Below are 21187 nucleotides of genomic sequence, written 5' to 3' on the forward strand. Positions count from 1 at the left end.
TACATTTTATGAAATAAGTGTGCCAATGTTCGTACCTACACCCATAGCCCCCTCCTACCACAATTCTAGCCAACTGGGCTGTATCCTTTGGTTATAATGTGGATTTGTGGGAAATTTGTTCTATTACAAGTTTTTGGTGTCCTGTTCATTGGCGCATCTGCTTATCATACTGAAGACCATGTCGAATCCCCAAATGGATGCAGTGTCTGAAACCTATTTCTGGTCCCTGTGCTATTGGTGGAATATTGCCAAGAGCGGTGTTTGGATGTTCTGGTGACTGGTAGGACCATGCTATGGGGTGATGGGTCTGGTCAGCGCATGTGAACAGGTTTTCGCCACCAGGCGTTTAAGGTGCATGTTGATAGCAAAAAAAGGTGTGAATGAGATGATGATGATGTTTTGGATGATAATGTATTATTTTCTATCCAGTGTTAATATGCAAAATATTTTTTCTTATTTATTCCTTGCTGCTTGTCTTCATATTCAACACCAAGTTTCATCTAGGGAAGGCCAGTGTCCCGTCAATTTTAGTGCCCTTCACTAAATTTTCAAAGTCACAGCAGCACTTTGAAGATTTCAGCATGTTAACCCAGATCGCCTTGAAGACGTAACGTAAGTTGTTAAATCCCAGCAATAGCACAGGCCTATACAGGAGATTGAAGCGCTTACTAGTGAAATTGACAGACAGGAGCAGTACAGCAGAAAAAATAACAATCATCTACGGTGAAGGAAGTATGTTTGCGGTATACTCAATGACACAGCTGGAGAAGAGGACTGGTCACTCACACCTGATACTGTTGTAGCAGATAGTAAAGTTTATGTACCCAGAGGAAACATCATGGATGGTCAGTCTGAGGTATAATGTAAAATGTATTGGGTACGGGATTTCTAACGACTTTATCAAGAAGCAGACAGAAACATTACAGAAACTGAAATTTGGGTACTGTAAGAACTGCAGGCTAAACTTTGAGGACACTGCTAGTCAGTCAGATATGCTGTGGACCTTGTCACCAAGATCATCAACAAGACCCTCAAGATTGCCGAGATCATCCCCAAGCCTGCACCACCCCCATCAGTCACCATTCCTTACATTGGACCCATCACCCATGTCTCATCAAGAAAAAAGCAAGCATTGACGTCACATTCTAAAGTGGCCAGACCCTGAAAAATCTTCTCAGAGCCAATGGCAGAGGATCCAGTACTGCTCGCCCCGACCCAAGAGGATGCCTGTACCAGACTGTGTGTAGTTGTGGACAAACGTAAATCGGGGAAACGCTGTGGCCTGTCAACACAAGACCCAAGGAACACCAAGTCTGATTCAACAAGCTCGGCCAGAAGCCTGCCATATCAGAACATGTCCTCAAGACTTTGCAAGAACAGGTATAGAGTTGGATTACATAGTACATGATATTTTTTAAGTCATGTTGGTTTAGACCATTGTTCATATGTACCCGATATCCACCATATATTATGACATTCGCATGACATGGTGATAAATAAATACAGGCGGTCATTGCTACATCTCTGTATTTACTTCATGATTGGTAGATGATGTTCAGATGCTGATGTAGGTGATTATACATTTGTTTCAACAATGGGTACAAGTGTTATCGAAAATATTATCACTTAACGAATTCAGTGTTGAATGGTGAATGTGAGAATTTACTCTCAGCTGGCATATCTAGATTACTTGAAAGCTTTTGTGACAACCTTTCAGATATTAATAATGCAGTAGCAGTTCTTACAGATGCCATATGAAAGTTGCTCAGTGCATGAAACACAAACTTGGCTTAAATAAAAGAAATTCTCAGCCTTGGTTTGACAAAGAGTGTACATTTCTAAGACATGAGCGGTGCAGATTTTTTAGGTGTTTTAGGAAGCATCGTTACAAAAGTATGTACATGCCAGAAACAAGTACCGGTACAATTTTACTTTAAATCTAAGAAAAGAAATTACAAAGGATCCGTAAAAGATGCCCTCCTTACAAATCTGAATAACTCAAAACTGTTCTGGAACTCTTTGTGCAGGTTTTCTTCATCTAAGACTTCTATCCCTAACATAACAATGGACTTGTGGTGTACACATTTCAAAAACATATTTCAGCATACAGATACACTTAATGTTGAATAATATTCTCTTGATCATGATATTGAAGAGAAGATAGATCAAGACAGCTTTAGTATACTTGAAGAGATTTTTGCAGCTATTACAGAACTGAAATCATCAAAAAGTGCTGGGCCTGATCATGTAGCAGAATTAGTAAAGTCCTCACAGGAAATATACTACTCAAAATTTGATAAGGATCACTAGGTTATATTTGTGTAATTTACCACTAACATAACAAAAGACATAAATTTGACTCAGAAACGTGTTTACTCATGTTGTGAATGAAAATTCAAGAACAGCATGAACTTTTATCAATACAGAATGCTTGAAATCTGATGATAACACCATAAGGCATTTCATTACAAAATGTTAACAGCAAACCAGAGAAAGAAATACACAGTTTTGGGGGATAGTCCATCATTACACTTAGTCGATGAAGTGTCAGTACCTGGTATGGCCTCCCCTTGCATGAATAACGGCTTTACAACGTCGAGCCATGCTGTCAATAAGCACCCAGATGTTTCCAATGGGAAGGTTGTTCCACTCTTCCACAAGGGCGTTTCCAAGCTCTGCCAAAGTCATGAATTGTACTCTACAGCGTGAAGGGGCAACCTGCAGCATGTTCCAGACATGCTCAATCGGGTTCAAGGTGCCTCCTGTCTGTAAAGTCCAAACAATACCTGGACTCATCAGTGAACAGAAGTGGAACCCAATCGTTCTGTGTCCAAGTGACATGATCTTCAGTCGAGTCCAATCGCTCCCGCCGGTGTCGAACAGTCAGAGGGATTCGAACACATGCCCTTCTTGAGTTGAGACCTGCATTGTGAAGATGATTCCGTATCATATGAGTGGACACATTCACCCCCGAGGCGTTCAGGAGGTCGTTACGTAGGCTGTCCAGAAGGGATGGCGTCGTGCCTGAAGAGCCACAAAATGGTCTTGGCATTGGGTTGTCGACCTCAGACGACCACCCCCATGTCAGTGTGCTGCTGTACCAAAAGTTTGCTGTCGGTTCCAGGCCCTGTTTACAACGCCCTGGCTGACGTTTAGTGCATTTGCAACGTTACATTGTGAATTGCCGGCGTCAAGCATTCCAATACATCTGCCCAGTTGTTCTGTCATCAAGCGACGCCTTACACGTTGAGGGGGCGTTGTGTTGATAAACGTGGTGTAAACACTCAAGTGAGTTTGAAATTTCAGAAAGAATCAGACACCGATGCCTGAGTGAATCATGCAATGGTAGCAAAAGCGTAAACTGTGATGAAAAATGCATTTCCCATGGCGTGAAGTGCACGTACAAGTTTGTTTTTGATTTCACTTGAACACAATATTGCCAGTTATGCAGTTATTAATTTTTTAAAAAGAAAAATATCTATGATCCTTTTCAAATTTTGATATTAGTTCCCTATATTCAGTTGCTATTCGATCTTCTATTTGATCAAGCGTATTTCTAGAATCATGCTGTATGGGTCTTATTGTACCTATACATAGAAAAGGTGACACTAGTGTAGTTAACAAATACAGAGGTATATCAGTTACAAGTATTTTCAGCAAGCTGTACATACACATTCTGAATAATAGATTAACATTTTGGTGCTCCTGCTATAAAAAAGTCGTGGAATCGCAAGTGGGTTTTCACAAAGGTCACAGTACTGCTGATGACATTTTTATCCTACAGTCCGTTATTGAATGCTTCCTCTCAAAAAAGAGAGATAAATTGTATGCATGTTTCATAGACTTTTCCAAAGCCTTTGAATGATGCTTGTTAACACATGGTTGGGGATTCTGTGCCATTGCTCCTGCAAATTCTGAGGTTGGTTTCTAAGACTACGAAGCCTTCTCCCAAGTGCATCCCAAATGTGCTCTTTTGGATTAAGGTCAGGGGACCTCGATGGCCAGTCCATGATGTTGATTCCAGAGTTTTGAAGGAAATTTCATGTCAACATAGCTGTATGCTGCCGAGCATTATCAAGCTGGAACTGTAGACCTGGGCCATGAACTGCCATGAAAGGAACAGGTTCAGGGGTGAGCAGCTGGTCACGGTAAGCAGCAGCTGTGAGGTATCCACGGACGACCAGAAGTCGGGGACAGTTGTTCCCACAGAAAGCACCCCACACCATACAACTTCCACTCCAGAAAGTCGACTTCCTGTACACAAAATTGGGCATACCATTCACAACGTTTTCTCCAGACTCTATGTCTGCCTTCCGCAAGTGTAAGGGTAAACCTGAATTCATCACTAAAGATGATTCGATTCCAGTCTCTCTGGGTCCATTAGAGGTGACATTGGGCCCACAGCAGATGTTGGCGTTCATGAAACGGCATCAGTAATGGCCCATGGTATGGTTGTTGAGAAAGGAGACTGGCAGCCCGCAACCAATTTCAAATGGCCTGTGAGGACAGTCGACCTTTAAACATCTCAGCCCTGGTTCATGTAGCCGGCAGAAATCTGTCTCGTAGGTGACATAGGACGATTTGACGGACTGCTCATGACCTCTCACGTAGATGGGCGATCAGAAGTGGTGCCAGTTTGTTGTAGACAACCTCGCAAGTCATACTCAGTACAACGGCTGCATCCCATTGCTCTTGCAACGTGAATAACTGATCATCCCGCTTGCAACATGCCAACGGCACGTTCACATTGCACATTTGACAAGCATGGCATTTAAAGTACCAATGAGGCCAATTCAAACACATGCAAATGAACAAGACTTTGATGCGAAGATCATGTGATTGACTGCACGTGCAAAACCTGATTTGGCACTAACATCATTTGCATGACGAATGGATGGGTTTGAGTGGGTTTTGCTAACGTTTTTCTAGAGTCAAAAGATAGGGATCCCAGTGTAGTTAGTTACTTTGTGTGTGTGTGTGTGTGTGTGTGTGCGTGTGCGTGTGCGTGTGCGTGTGCGTGTGCGTGTGCGTGTGTGTGTGTGAGTGTGAAAGAGAGAGAGAGAGGGACAATCATTATAACATACTTTCTCACTCTGTAATCTTCAGTGTGTCGCCTGCGTCTATGACCTGCATTACTTTTCTGAGAAGACTTTCAATTGGTCAGTTGTGGTGACCTTCACGCAGCAGCACTTTCAAGATTTCAGCCTCTTAACCTGCCTCACTTTCATTACTTATTATGATTGATTGGATAATTTGCCACGGGTTATTATGTCACCTTAGTGACAATACCAATTAACATGCTTACAGTTAAGGTTCATTGTAGATTTTTTTTCATATTTAATGCCCAAGGTGAACTGAGGATGATCATAGGCACAAGGATTCTGAATCTACTGTTCCTTCATTCATGATGGGATTGGGTCTTTAATCAAATCCAAGAATTCAGGTGGATAGCTGCTGTACCCTTTAGGCAACAATATGTTTGGGTAAATAGTAAGATTGCTCCTTAAAACCCATACTCAAGAATACATGATGTGCAAGTCATCAAGGATTTCATTTGGAATCAAATGACTGCCAAATTTTTAGATTTCTGAGAGTCCCTTTTGTGTCTGCGATCATCCTCATAGGATCTCTCTCAAAGAAGGTTTCAGTCCTTCTAGATATGGATAATTGACTTGCACGGTGCTTCTCTGGATTTTCAAGTCCTGTAGAAAGCCCATGATCAGCTCATGATGGGTAATAAATTCAAACTTCCAGCTTAGGGTACTACTTAGTACTCCCCAGGACTCTCTCCTACACATAGAAAAGTATCATAATTCACAGAACATAAAACTTCTGTTCTCTGCAATCACTATCATCACCAATCCCACTTGTCCACACATTTCCAGTTACCTTAGTGTTCTTGGACTTTGTGTAGGGCCCCCATGTTTATCACTTGGTCGGTTTCCAAAGTAGCATTCCTTTACCCAAACCTATGAGCATCTTACCATCAATGCTTAGCCACTTGAGGGCCAGTAGGGTAGCCTTTTGGTTAAGGCATTTGCTTGTCATGCTGAAGGCCTGAGTTCAATGGCCCTCATGGGGACATTGGATGAAGTCCATTTTTGGTGTCCCCTGTTATGATGTTGCTGGAATATTACTAAAACTCACTCAATCAGTATTTGCCATTTGACCCAAAGTGCAACCATTGTTTCTCCATGTCCTGATTCACCAGCTGTGGCTGTGTGGATACACTGTTGAAATACTGGTCAGGAATGGTTGCTTATGCACTTCCTTGGATCAGATTGTTCTGGTTCTGTTCCTTTGCCTATCTCAAAAACCAATAGACAGCATCTTCTAGGTCTCCTGATGAACATCCCACAGCAGCGGCCACAATGTCCAGTCAGCGGACAATTTGTCACAACAGGTTCACAACCAATTTCGTTGGTTGCAAAAAGAATAAATTGAAAGTCCAGTGTATAATGGATTTTTAAGGAGAGAAGGAAGAAGCAAGTATTGATTTATGCTGCAGTTTATATTCCTTGGGTAGCCTATTTTCTTCTTTGGTGCTGGTATCTCCTTTTAGAGATGCCAGTACTACTGAAAGGCTCCCGTACATCCATGTCATCTGTATTTTAATGTAGCACCTGTAATTTGTGTTAGAGGGTGCTCAAGTTCCTCATATTCAAGGATAAGGTACTTTTCCATCACTGACAGCCCCAGACATCAAGGAATATTACCAAGGATACAAATGTTTTTTGGCTGAAAGACTTTCTATTGCATACTGATTGACTTTAGATATGCTTTGTTTCACTTTCAGAATCTTTGTGAATGAGAATAACTTCTTAATGCCTGCTAGTGGCTCCTGCACATAAATTTATGTCCTGTTACCTCAGGAACATATCATCAATTATGCACGAGATTCACAAATTCTGTCCCTCGTTATTATGGATGCATCAAACTATCTATTGATTTGACACCCCCGATATCGATATGATGATCAAGTGCATCAATACTATCACTTTAATTTGTTTTCTTAATAAAAGTCAAATAGAAACATGTGCTGTACTTCAGTCCTACCTCTGATTGAGATTAGTCTCTATTTACAATGATACCAAATTGGCAGCTCAAGAGAACAGTGGGGATTTTGCAAAATTTGAAGTCGTAAACAATACAGCAGGAAAGCCTGCTGTATGGGAAAACTTTGAGTAAAGAACAGGTGAAGTATACAAGAAGCGAGTTGACTGAGAGTAGGCCTAAGAGACAAACAGCCCTGGCTGTGACTTTCGTCTACTTTACTACTACCACCACTGTACTTTCGTTCTCAAAACAAGGTAGAGACATTTCGGTGACCATTGTTGAACTTACTGTGGAAGATTTGCAACTATCCAGTGTTGTTTAGGAACATGTTGAATGTTTTGGGACTAAGTTAAACATATTCAGATTCAACCTTGCCTGTGTCCTCAGAGAGGGTCTTTTCCACAGACATAATTACAGCATAGCATGCTGATCGTAAATCAGCACATGTGAACAGACTCAGAGTTATGGAGAGCAAAGAATCTGCAAACCACGGTTTTGTAGTAAATAGTATCAAATCCTGTTTTTTCTTCCCAAAATGTGTTAGTGGAAGAAATAGCACAGTCATCTATAGGGTCCTGGTCAATAAGTATTTTTTCCTGTATTTGTAATTGTTAAAGCTCACATGCAACCAAAACTCAATCATAATTAAAACACAGTTATCCCTTATTCATGACATATAATATACATTGCTGCTAGTAAGAAAACAAATAAACAAAATTATAGGTGTACAATCGTGATTCAAAAGTGTAATATTTTGTACTTGGGCGTACTTCCCTCGAAATTAAGCCCTCAGGAGGCCAAGCCCAGTCATAGCGGGTGTGTGTGCACAATGGCTTCCAATTGGCTGGTTCATTTGCTGATACGCTGAGGGCTCATTGTGTGTACAGGAAGATGATCTGTTTGCTTGGCATTTTAGAAGTAAAGTAAGTCACAAGAAAGTAAGATTCTTTATGGATAACAACTTCTTTTATTGTACTTGATGCATCGTTTCAGTATGGATTCATACACTGTTGTCAAACAAAATCGTATACACTAGAAGTTGTTATCCATAAAGAATGTATATAGAGATTTTGGATTTTGTAAATACATGTTCTCTGAATTTGCATTAGAACCAATCAAAAATCATCTCAGTAGAGATGGTGAACTACTGCATGGCTGGAAACTGTCATTTGTCTAAGTTGAAAGCAGGACTTGTAACTGACAAGAGTTTGCACCATTTTCCGTCAGATCCAGGCATCCGAGAAAAATGGATGTTGTTTGTTTGCAACCCTAAGACATAAAAACATGTCATGTGTACAAGCATCACTCCAGCCTAATTACATGATGTGGCAGAGACAGGACTCGGGTGCACGAGTCATAAATCAATATATTTTGTTTATGGCGTGTAGCCTGATAGGAGTTAAGTTCAAATTGCATATAGTCAATGATTGAAGCAGTTAATTGCATATTGTCTTTAGCAGACAGGCCTCCAGACATATAGGTGTCAATAAATCAGACATTGATCTTTCTCTGTGACAGAGGCTGTTTACCACAATCAACAATTTTTTTTATGTAATGAGTAGATTATTTACTTGTTTATGTACACAACCAAGATTAGACTACTGCTCATCATCTCATACTCTGAGCAGCCATAGTGTTTCAAGCTCCACGAACCTAATCACTGCGCATACGTTTATGGGCGCAGCGGAGCACAGCTGTTGAAACCACTTTTTCACCCAACGCTGGGGGAAATTTAGTGAATCGTTTGAACTCCGATTTCACAGGTGTTTTTTCAGCACATTCTTTTTTTTTCAACTCTATAGGTTGAATTGGCATGTTCGATGATTTGTTTCAGTAAGTGCATACCAAAAAGTATCAGAATCTGCAAAGTTGTGTTTTACGTTGCATGTGACCTTTAAGCTGTCTTGATTTAAAGTATATCTCCGATAATCCAATCTGTTAAATCAAATCTGCAAGTTGTCTGAAGGGCAGTGCTTGTCCTTGGAGATTACTGACAGATGCATTGGGTTGTGACAGTGTATGGCCAGCAAGACTGGTGACCATTTCACCCTGACTGTTGTGTTCTTTCATCATGGTTTCAGTCTACAGATGGCCTGACACAGTCCTCCATTGATTACCAACAGCCAGGCAATAGCTAGAATGTTTCTAATATGGCATGAAAGAAAATCAACTGAAGCCACCCAAGTGTGCATGCACTGCCCTTTGTAAATGTTCTGTGTGAAGGTCAATCTGAAATTGTGCATCTCTACAGCAACGAGAGCAAGCTCTAAAACATTATTGACTGATGGTTCCCGCTGTGTTGCCACTCCAATCAATGTTCATTTCATTTGTTGGTTTACAATGCTTTGCCACTTTAGTGCCATTAGACTGTTGTCATTGCTATCAGGCTGGTGGTGATATGGAACTGGATAATGTTGTGGACACGTTTGTATTTGATGCCTTGACTCAACAAGCTCGAGCTCGTTACTTAAAACAGAACAAGATCATTCTGCTAATTTGCCATGTCAATAGGGGCCAAAACGTGCTTCCTTATGTTTTACAGATTGCTGTTTTGCCTATTAATTATTTATTTACTGGCAAGATTTACAGTTAACATGACACACGATTAAGGTGACAGAAGAAGGATGTGCAAAATGTAGGGTGCTTTTTATACCCCTGGCATGTAATCATGTCCGGAGCAGAACTCAAAAACCATTCAATATTTTGGTAGACATATCAGTCAGAAGCTAAAGTGGTGCCTTTTGCTATGTACACTTTTTTTTTTTATTTATTATTTTCTCGGTTTCCATGGAACCGTTTCTGACTTAGTCTCAACATGGAGGGACAGGCTTCGTTTCCGGAGCACAACTCGAAAACCATTTGATATCTTTCAACAGATCTTGGCAGATATATGAGGCAGATCTTGAAGTGGTGCCTTTTGCTGTTTACAGATATATGGCATTTATATTTTTCATGATTTCAATGCAAAACGATTCAAACTTAGTCTGAAAAAAACATCAAGTAACCTTCGGATGATTTGTCCATTCAAATATGTAGGGGCTGGGGGGATATGTCATCTTCTGATGACATTTATTTTAATAGACCAAAATTTGTGAACATACACAAAAAATGTGTGTGGTTGTTCTTAGGCCCGTACACACTTCATAGGTTGCCAGAGGTAGAATACTTGTAATATTTAGAAGGAATATTACTTTGAGTGGTGAGTATATTTATTGTCTTACCTCACACATGAATGTTGCTTTCTGATTGGCTAAGCACTATTCTAGTACTTTCAATGGCGAATGTATTATTTTCAATGTACACCACTGGGAAGTCCGAACTCTTCTGGTCCTTCATGGTAGTACTTCTTTGCCCCAAATAATGCATGCATGAAGCATGGAAATTACTAATGTTTTGCTTTTGAAAATGGATGAAAGGGAGATAACTGTAAATCTGTTTACCTTGTGTCATCTGCAAAATGGCGATTCGCCTCACATTCAATAGAAGTGCTTCAAACAGTTCAAAATTAAATTTCAGGTGTTCGGTAAGATAAATACGTTGTTCACTGGTCCTTCGGGGTCCATGGGCTCATATACCCTCGAGGTTTGTTTATGTTCCGTCAAGGGTACATGAGCCCATGGACCCCGAGGGACCAGTGAACAACTTATATTATCCCCTGCCTCGCATTTAGCGCAAAGTGGCGATATCTTATTAAGTTCTGTCCATTTGTACAGTTTGGAATATCTTAAGAACCATTGAATGGATTATTTTCATATTTGGTGTCTAGGTTTATCGCAGTAAACGAAAGGCCTCAGTCAGGTTTGGTGACCTTGACCTTCATCACAAGGTCACAAGGAGACTTTAGCGTTTTGCCTCGTCAGCGATCTATCTCAAAAACCATTCACAGGATTTTCTTCATATTTAACACCAAGTTTTATCTAGGGAAGGTGCAGGGCCCAGTCATTTTGGTGACCTTCAGTTGATTTTCAAGGTCACGGTGACTGTTTTAGGACTTTCATACACTGGTATTAAGTCCAAGTGACTCTTCAAAATATTTTTGTGTCAAGAGAGTTTGAAAGTAATGTTTTTGTTGACATTTTATTTCATCTTATACTATGATCTTCACTTTGATTTGAATTTATTTGATTTGATAATATGTGGTGGGGGATTATGTCACCTTAGTGAGAATGCTTATTTCATTTTTTTTTCCACCTTAGGTTTTCTGAGGACAAAAATCTGTGCAACAAGAAATAAAATTGTTCTGGCCTAAAGGACTTTATGATATGCACAAAATAGTTTGTTGAAAATTGTTTAGAACCTTTTACTATTTTATGCCCTGCAGGATCACATAGGATGTGCATTGGGCAGATGGAAAACTTGACATAACAGACTTGAGGCCAACATGTCACTGCTTTTAGATAATTACAAGCTTTCTTCTTCTTCACAACCCAGCGGCACTTGCATTGAACTTTAATTGAGTATTTTCACTGTCACTGTCACTTAAGTGAAATTCTTGCCTTTAAAATATACTACATTCAGCCTAGTTTAACCAAATTTATTACAGAACATATTAAAAATTCCCTGACAACCTTTGAGAATAACATGATTTCAAGTATTGGTGCTGTAGCAATGGATCGCTATATCACCAGCTAAGTAAACTCCATTTTGTTTTAATATGAAGAAACTGTGTGGTGCAAACATACTTTATTGTTACATGCAGATGAAATGAAAGTGTTTCTGTAGTGAAGTGTAAAATTGGTGAGCATACACAAATTGAACACCTGGGTGTAAAATGCGCATTTGTTTTGGTGGTTGCAAGTGGCATTTGAAAATGTTGTTCATATGTCCCATCTTTGATACTGTTTGTTCAAAACACCTCTCAACCTGCAACATGTACCAGTCTTCTCAGCTATATGTGGTGTTGTCTAGTGGTTGATGCATTTGCTTGTCAGGACAACCAAACTTTGATGCAGTTGGGAACAGTATGTGAGGCCCTTCCTTAGTTTTCGCTCTCTTGGCATTGCTGTAATATTGGTCAAGTGGTATAACGCTTCTGTATTATAATGAATCTTTGGCAGTGAAAGTTTCCTTGCCTCATCTCAACTAAAAATAATGTGTTTACAATTATTGTGTCAGGAAACCAATATTTACAAGATCAAACCTGAGTGTTCAGGTCCTGGCAGGTAATTGCAGACCCTCAGACAATTAGGTCACCTGCCCTTGGCTCATGCAGAGCTTTGTTTGAGGGTGCAACATGACCCCCAGGGAATTGTCATTCAGTCTTTACATTTATTCTTCAGTGGGATTATTGAATATTAATAATTGATCCAGAGTGCCTCCTTCTTGTTGTGAATGGAATGAAAATTGGCCATAACCGGACTGCTTGTGTGTCTTTGTACTACCATGAAGAGGTTTACATGCCCCAGCTCTATGCACTATTGATGTTGCATTTGTTGTAATGGCATTGGACTGTTCAAATACAGTCCTCTTTCCCTGCCAGTTCAAGTCTGGGTATTCGTCTGCAGGATTAATTGCTTTCTTTATATAGTTAATTGTAATTGATGATATCATGAGCAGGCTGTCCGAAAACACACCTCAAACATGCCACTTTCTCCTGCTCCCTAATTTTCCCAAGAATATTTGTTCCATGCACCTTACTTGTCAGTCTGCTATGCCTGAAAGGGTAGATTGGAAGGGAAGACTCTCACAAGAATGCCGCCAGACTTGGCCTAGTGCAGACTCCCCTACTTGATAATATATGTACATACGCCTGAACATCAGTGGAAGATTTGACTAAGCACACCCAACTACTGTTTTTAGATAGAAAGAGAAAGAGAGAGAAATTGTTTATTTATGTTATTTATTTATGTTATACATATCTAAAATATACATACATAGTCTAAAACGCTGCTAAAATATGACATCCGGCCTTTATGACACAAGACACTATAGAACGTATAGTGGTGCATGAAGTGAATAATCATATTGACATATGGTTCGGCTGTTAACAATTTCTTAAACTTTCTGTAAGTACGGAGTTTATTCTCATTAGGTTTCCCTCAGTCATTTCAAAGTTCTTTAATCCACTTCTGACAATCTAAAGATCATACCCACGGTGAGACCTAATAAGCTTCTGTTTTAGATATAAGTATGCAAGTCCACTACAGGGAGGTCTAAATTGTTAAGAATGGTAACTACAATTTTATTCCAGGATTTCAAACAAGTGTTGGACCATCTACATATGGCACTCGGTATTCTTGACTGTTCATTGCAGCAGAGCTTACGCTAAAACCGGATAATTTGAATTTTTTGTTTAGAGAAAGAAGTCTTCCAACCCATTTCTCCTCTGACCACTAAAGGGGCAGTAGGGTAGCCTAGTGGTTAAAGCATTCGCTCGTCATGCCGAAGACCCGTGTTCAATTCCCCACATGGGTACAATGTGTGAGGCCCTTTTTCTGGTGTCCCCTGCCGTGATATCGCTGGAATATTTCTAAAAGCGGCGTAAAACCAAACTCACTCACTCTGACCGCTAAATTTTGGGACTTACTGCCAATGCCTAGGAAGAATCTAGAGGCCTTATTTTGTACAGCATCTATTCAACTGAATTGTTTTGTACCCCATATGGCTGACCCATAGGATAAGATAGGCTGGACAAGATTATTGTTTAATGTATTGAAGGCGTTATAAGCCAAACCACCACAAGATTTAAATTTACACATGGTGACACCAAGTGCACGGCTTGCAGATTTAGCAATTTCTTCATCCGTAAAGTTCATATCAATATTTTCCTGTAACCAAAAGATAGTTATACGCATTGGCATAGTCAATAGTAATATCACCAATATGGAATACAAGTTGTGACCTACTGAAACAGTGTGGTCGGTAATGAACGACATTAGTTTTCTCCTTATTAATAGTTTAATGCCAACGTTTACACCAGTTATCAATGCAATCTAACATTCACTGAAGGGACAACTTGTCTCCTGCTATCAAAGCAATATCATCAGCATACAATAGTGTACTCAGCATAACTCCATCAATATTAACACCACAATTAAGGTTGTTAATATCTTCGTCCAGGTCATTAATGTAAATAGAGAACAGGGTCAGTGACATTACGCAGCCCTGTCTAACACCGGAATTTACATGAAGTATATAGGTGAAACGGTTGTTTATTCGTACACGAGCGTTAAAATTATTGTACATCGATTGAACAGCACAAAATTTTTTTTGTTGATTCTAAGTTTGAACAGCTAATACCATAGACAATTTCGATCTACCTTATCAAACACTTTCATTGCATTGATGAAGCACACAAAAGTGGATTTCTTAGTTAGCTTTCTGTTATTGATTACTTAATATAGACTATAAATTTGTTCCAGTGTACTGCACTTGAAACAGAAGCCATTCTGTTCCTCAACCAGCATGTCGTGCAATTCTAACCACTTTGTAAGCCTAGTATTAAGAATATCTGAATATACTTTACATGGTACTGAAAGCAGTAAAATACCGCGGTAGCTCAATGGGTCCCGTGGATCACCCTCTGGTTTCTTGATCGGGTTTATAAAGCTAGTATGCCAAATATAGGGCATTTATTGTTTTCAAAGCAAAATGTGAACAGTCTAAATAATCAATCAACACATGTTCCACTTTTTAGAGCTTCAGCAGGGAGACAATCTGGCCCGATGTGCACGGGCCACCGCACACTCGACCTCCATCAATGTTATGGGTTTGTCGAGGTCACCAGTGTCAAACGTCCCGTCCCTCGGCACGTGACCATTGTCGATTTCGTCTCGAAGTCACTGCAAAGTGAGCATTATCAAAGCAAGAGGAGTTGTCAGACTCAAGCAGCGAACAGTAGTCACGACACAACACCATTTACAGTTACCTCCCTGGGATAGTACTACCACGATCTGAATCAATGCCTAATTTACCAATTGTTTTCCAAAAACTGCGCGAATCTTTATCATTACATTTATCCAACAGCCATCGTTGCTCATCCAATTGATAAGAACGTTTATATTTACAGAATTTTCTATCAAAACATTTTCTTTCGGAAAGATAGAAAAGTCGCATGTTAGAGCGTTTACATGGAGACCTACAATTCAACCATTGATGCTTAGCTGAACAAGCATTATCCCACAAAATTTGTAGTTCTGGGCACCAATAAGGTTTAGCATTATGTTTACATTTTTTACCCCCTTGTCTGAAAGGTTTAGCCAGAGCACATTTATCCATTTCTTTGTGCATTAACTTAACAAAATCATCATATGCCCCATTAATGTCTTGTTGCGAATACAGCTGAGTTTCCATTTTGACCATTACCTGGTTTAACATGTTGGTTATGTTTGAATCCTGTAAGAAAGTACTTGTAATTTTACTGGGAATATACTGCTTGTATGTAAAAACACCGCTGTTGTCACGATCGACAACTTTACCGACGTCAAGCTTCACATATTTAGGAATACACATCTCCCAAGACAAGATGGAGTGGTCTGGTAGACTGTCCGGCATATTGCAGCCATCAACAATGGATGACAAAGTGGTAATATTAAAATCTGTAAAGTAGCTCAAATGTTCATGGACCGTAGTCAAATAGTCTACAACTGATACTCCGTATTTTATATAAGTATTATCATGTGTACCCAAACGACCTTTTAGTATGCAAAGATTACCATCAACTAAAAGGTCTATGAATGGATTGCAGTGAGAGTTTTCCTTAAAGTCGATTACCTCCTTCTCAGGAACACAGTCGACACCTTGGATGTAATCAATTTCCTCACCCACACGGGCATTGAAATCACCACGTAAACACAAGATACCTTTGTTCTGAAAAACAATATTTTTCTAGTAGTCTACTGAAAAAGTGTTCAGCATCATTAGGTCTAGTGGAACATGACGGGGATAAATAACGTACACACAGGACAATGTTAAAAGTTTCATCATTAGCTGAAGTAATTTTAAACCAGATAATGTCTTCATCCTCACAATCTAAAGTAGTTACAGTAAAATCAATTTAAAAAGTATCCTTGAAAAAGGCACCGACACCTCCAGAGCCACGTTTTGCCATTTTATGTAAATTACATCGATTGTGGCCATACCACTACTGATAGATACATGTATTTCCTTCTGCAAGCTTATCTGGAAGTAACAATAAGCTTGCAAACCATCTCAGGACAGTTGTTTGATTGCTGCATCTGCACCTCTGTATCAGTGATGTCAAGTGTTATGGACATCTCTCATGCCATTATTCAACCATTACTATAATTGACACTGCTATCAACATCATGTACAATTGCCTCTCTAAATGCCACCTTGTCTAGGTTGATTCTGAACATATCTGATACTCATTACAAGTGGCGACCAACTATTCCTACACTTTCTGCATTGTCAACATCATGGTGATAATGATACGACTTGTGGCAGTGGGAGATGTATACGAGCTGCAAGAAGTATATTCAAATGATCTGCACAGAAACACAGACATACATAAGTATTTGTGTTGATGGTTTGTGATTTCATTGGTTGAGGTGCCACTGATTCTATATCTTGGACAAGTTCTACATATCTCAGGCATGATGGTTGGGGGATGGAGGGGGGACAATCTGTCAGCATAATTGGTTTGAGGGACATTAACGAATCAAGTGTGTCATCTACAATATGTGGGCTTGTACCAGTCTGAAGCATCATGATAGCATGAGATTGTAGCCAGCCTTTGTGGGATATTGATCATGCTAACAACTACCCTCAGCCAAATCTATTTTTTTGCACACTGTTTGAAGCCTTTAGTCTGTAGAGTATGCAGTTCAAGAAAATGTATGAAATGTGGATCCTGTCAAGTATGGTGAAGGATAAGACATCCTTTTTAAGTATGCTTTGTAATTGTCTGTTATGATGAAGTTTTATGATGTCATGTTAGTGTGGTTCCCATATTATCCTGAGATCACTTGAGCTACTGATTAATAACTGAAAATTCTTATTGCTGGAAGATGATACTGTAAACAGGGATGAAAGTATAAATGCAAGGTTTATTAGCAGCTTAAGATGTTGTTCAGTTCTTACAATTATCTTCTGTGCAAGGAATTCTTTTTTTCTCTAATGTTGTTATGTTTTCAAGTTACAGCACATACCAGTACATAAATTAACTTCTTGTCATCTTCCTCGGTTTGGTAAGTTTCATTCATGGAACATGCAAGTAACTCACTTCAATTCTGAGTCACTCTATTTTTTAGCATTAGAATAAGCGAAACTATAGAGCTGACATCAAATACTTAACCTCTTAGGGTCAGTCAGTCATCATAGAATATAGTGATGAATAGTTGCAGATTGGGGAAGTTTACCATAAGCCAGGGAGTGAAAAGGGATTTCAATTTACCTGGAGAAGAGATTTAACAAGTGTGTTGAACTACAATGGGACAATGTTGAAAAAGTGAAAGTTTGTGACATTTCTTTCACTTCTATGTATTTTATATAGTTTATAGAAGTACTGAGTAATCAGTCTTCTAGCTTAATGTTTCATGGTCTTTTAGGCATGAGTTCTGTGGAAGGAATATTATCTGCACCGACTCCTCATGCAATGTTTCTGTAACTTTGTTTAATATCTTTGTTTCTGTACTGACATCATTCCCTGCTAATAACGTGTCTTGTGTTGAGTAGATTTTCACAACAAAATCATTCCTGGAAATGAGTAATTATGGTGAAATATTTGTTCAAATACGATGTTGAGGGAAGAGTTGGTTTTCTGAGTTCTTTACAAATATATGATTAAAACTCTGGACAATGAGGAAATTAGTTTGGTTATGAGACAGACTAATTTCCTTTCTTTATATTTTATTAAAAAAAATACAGTCTTGTGCAGTCCAGAATTACAAGAGGCAGACAGTGAGTTAAATCAGGGTTCAGAATCAGACATTCAGAATTTTCTCAGCAAGAATGCTGTATCTTCTATTTGAAATTGGTGAGATGAAATAATCCAGCTTGAATTGGCATTGATTTCTTAAAATAGAGAATTGAGTTGGCAGGTATGTTAGACCTGCAACTGCTCATAACTAAACAGAATGGCAATATGAGACAAAACACATTGCTCTAGTTCTTTATAAAGAAGTATAGCTGGCCACATTGAAAGTGTTGTAACATGACAAGGCACTGTTTTAGAAGATCGAAAACAGGTGTAGTTAAATATCTGTAGTGGAGTCAACATTGCCTGCAGTAGGCAACTCAGCACATCTCAAGAATCCAAAGAGAGCAGTGATACACATTATTTCCATCACCTGGTCATTATCCCTCTTGCCGTGTGTTTAGCACGAAACATGGGATATAGAATTAGGCTCCCTATGTACGTACGTAAGAACCGTTTACTAGATGCTTTTCATATTTGGTACCAAGGTTCATAACACCGTAAGAAAGATCAGACATTGACCTTTATTTCAAGGTCAAAAGGGGACTTGAATGCTTTACCCTTGTCAGCGAGATATCTCAAGAACCGTTCACTGGATTTTCTTCGTATTGGACACCAATACTCATCTAGGAAAGATGCAAAGTCCAGTCAGTTTTGATGAGACCTTGACATTATTTTCATGGTCACAGTGGCACTGAAGATTTCAGCATGTAAGTTACATCTAAAGATCTTCAGCCAGATATCTCAAGAACAGTTCACTGGATTTTCTTCACATACTTTTAAGACTTTCCTTGAATGTTTTTCAGTATGCAGTTTCGTTATTACTATTTTTGCTTATTTCATACACAAAGACATTCATATCAAGGTCAAAGTGTCTTGAAAATATTTGTGCGTTTGAACAACCACAGAGCAAGATATCAGGTTCAGTGTAAGTTGTATTCCAAACAATAAACTGTTGGGTATGTACAAGAAGTCTTATCAGCAGGCAGGTATTGATGCCAGTGACAGGAATATCTCCAATCACTCAGGCTGTGTAACATGCAGTATAACATTGTACAACAGCATATTTGCAGACAAGTGTATCACAAGTTGAAGTAAACATTGCAGTAATGCTGTGACATGTTACCAACATAAACAGTTTGGACTTCTACAGGACATCACTAACACACTTGGAAAGCCATGTATTTGAGAGATTACTGTGAATGCAAGGATGATAGCCTTAATAAAACAACTCTGTCTCTTAAGATCCTAATGTAAAAGGATTATTTTGGATATACCTGAGTGTGTTAAAACCTTTGTTGTCTGTAAAGGCAAAAAGAGAGATCATTGTTGACGTTTAATAAGAGAGGTTATTGCATTATATATGTTTTCGCTAAGTTCTCACCAGCAGGTTTCAGTTTCCAGTTTTGTGCCTTCATGACATTCAAATCATATGGATCTCACATAAGTTAAAAGTTAAAACACTGTAGTTGTTGATCTTTGATCAATCGACAGCCTGCTGAATGCTGAGTTCTTCATCATTAAGAGCCTATTGACACAGGGAAATGGGATCATTTGATTGCTTTTAAAAGTAGGTTGAGTTCTTTTGTTGATGAGGGCACAACATCAACTGATAAGGTGCCTGTTCTTGATCTCCTTTGAGTGTGTCTAGTCACCATGATCGTGATCCCTGACATCTTTCCTGTATCAAAATACTATTTTGGATGCTAAGATGGTAAGCAACTCGATGACAGAGAATTGAGTTTGGAATATCATTAGAAAGTGATGTGCTTATGATGCATGTTTGGAGAAGAAGGAAGTGAAGACATTGTGGGATGTAAACAAGGAATGCATAGCACCAGATGTACTATACTGGGAGGGGCGGTGGGGTAGCCTTGTGGTTAAAGCGTTCAATTGTCACGCCAAAGACCCGGGTTCGAATCCCCACATGGGTACAATGTGTGAGGCCCATTTTCTGGTGTCCCCCACCGTGATATTGCTGGAATATTGCTAAAAGCGGCGTAAAACCAAACTCACTCACTCACTCACTCACTCACTCACTCACTCACTCACTCACTCACTCACTCACTCACTCACTCACTCACTCACTCACTCACTCACTCACTCACTCACTCACTCACTCACTCACTCACTCACTCACTCACTCACTCACTCACTCACTCACTCACTCACTCACTCACTCACTCACTCACTCACTCACTCACTCACTCACTCACTCACTCACTCACTCACTCACTCACTCACTCACTCACTCACTCACTCACTCACTCACTCACTCACTCACTCACTCACTCACTCACTCACTCACTCACTCACTGGGATGTTCATATTAGAATGTACCAGCAGGGGAGATGACTATGCCACACAAGCAAGGCAATTAAACATGCTAAAGGTATGGGCCAAACAGGTACAAGAACCATGTGCTAGATTGGTAGTAAGACATTTGTCTAGTTTTTTATTAAAAAGTGTAGCTGGACTCATGGACAGGGTTGTAACATGGGTAGGCACTGTGTTAGACTATTGACACAGATACGGCAGACAAAAAGGTGGCCTTAATAAATAATTTTTGTTTGAAAAGTATTTTCCCTTTAATTGTTCACCTGAATTACAATGTCTAATCGGATACTGAATGAAGAATCAAAACCTATTGCACAAAATGTGTTAAATGTCATGTTGCAAGTTTTGTAGAAGGTGAAGTTAGCATATGAAGCAAAGAACTCATTGTACATACATTTTTATGTATTACCGTGTTGAAATCAAAGGTAACCCCAAGCAAGGCATTGTCGCACATTTCTTAGTATTTTTTTTCTTCTTTTTTTCTAATCAACTTTTGTATGGAAAATAATTTGATAGATTTAACCCGTTGAGTTTCTTAATAAAATATTACATATGATTATTAAGGACAGGAAGTGAGAATTATGCTGCAATGAAGCCCCTATGAGGCAAATGTGATACATATACTGGATAACAAATACAGTAACATGTCAACAGTTAATGTGTTGTTCAGTATTTATAATGAAATTGTTTCAATATATTTATTTGACGTGTTTTGATCAGGTTGACAATGATGATCTATCACAACAGTGTTCAGTGACCTGCACATTACTGTGAAATTATGTGTATGAAAGTGATGGCAAATGTTCTCTGGCTTGGATATACTCTCTTTTACATATCCCATTTAGATACATAACACCCAAACCTAGGTTGAGGACACCTCCATAAAAGAAAATTGTAAAGTCGATTAATAATGAAAAT

General features: G+C 39.2%; 1 protein-coding gene across 2 annotated transcripts in view; it reads left to right on the forward strand.

Annotated features, from left to right (window-relative positions):
- LOC137293800 (synaptosomal-associated protein 25-like) overlaps positions 1-21187 on the forward strand; it is a 135068-nt gene that overhangs the window by 108495 nt on the left and 5386 nt on the right. The gene's annotated exons all lie outside the window — the stretch shown is intronic.

Source organism: Haliotis asinina, chromosome 8, assembly GCF_037392515.1.
Source record: "Haliotis asinina isolate JCU_RB_2024 chromosome 8, JCU_Hal_asi_v2, whole genome shotgun sequence".
Lineage (NCBI taxonomy): Eukaryota > Metazoa > Mollusca > Gastropoda > Lepetellida > Haliotidae > Haliotis > Haliotis asinina.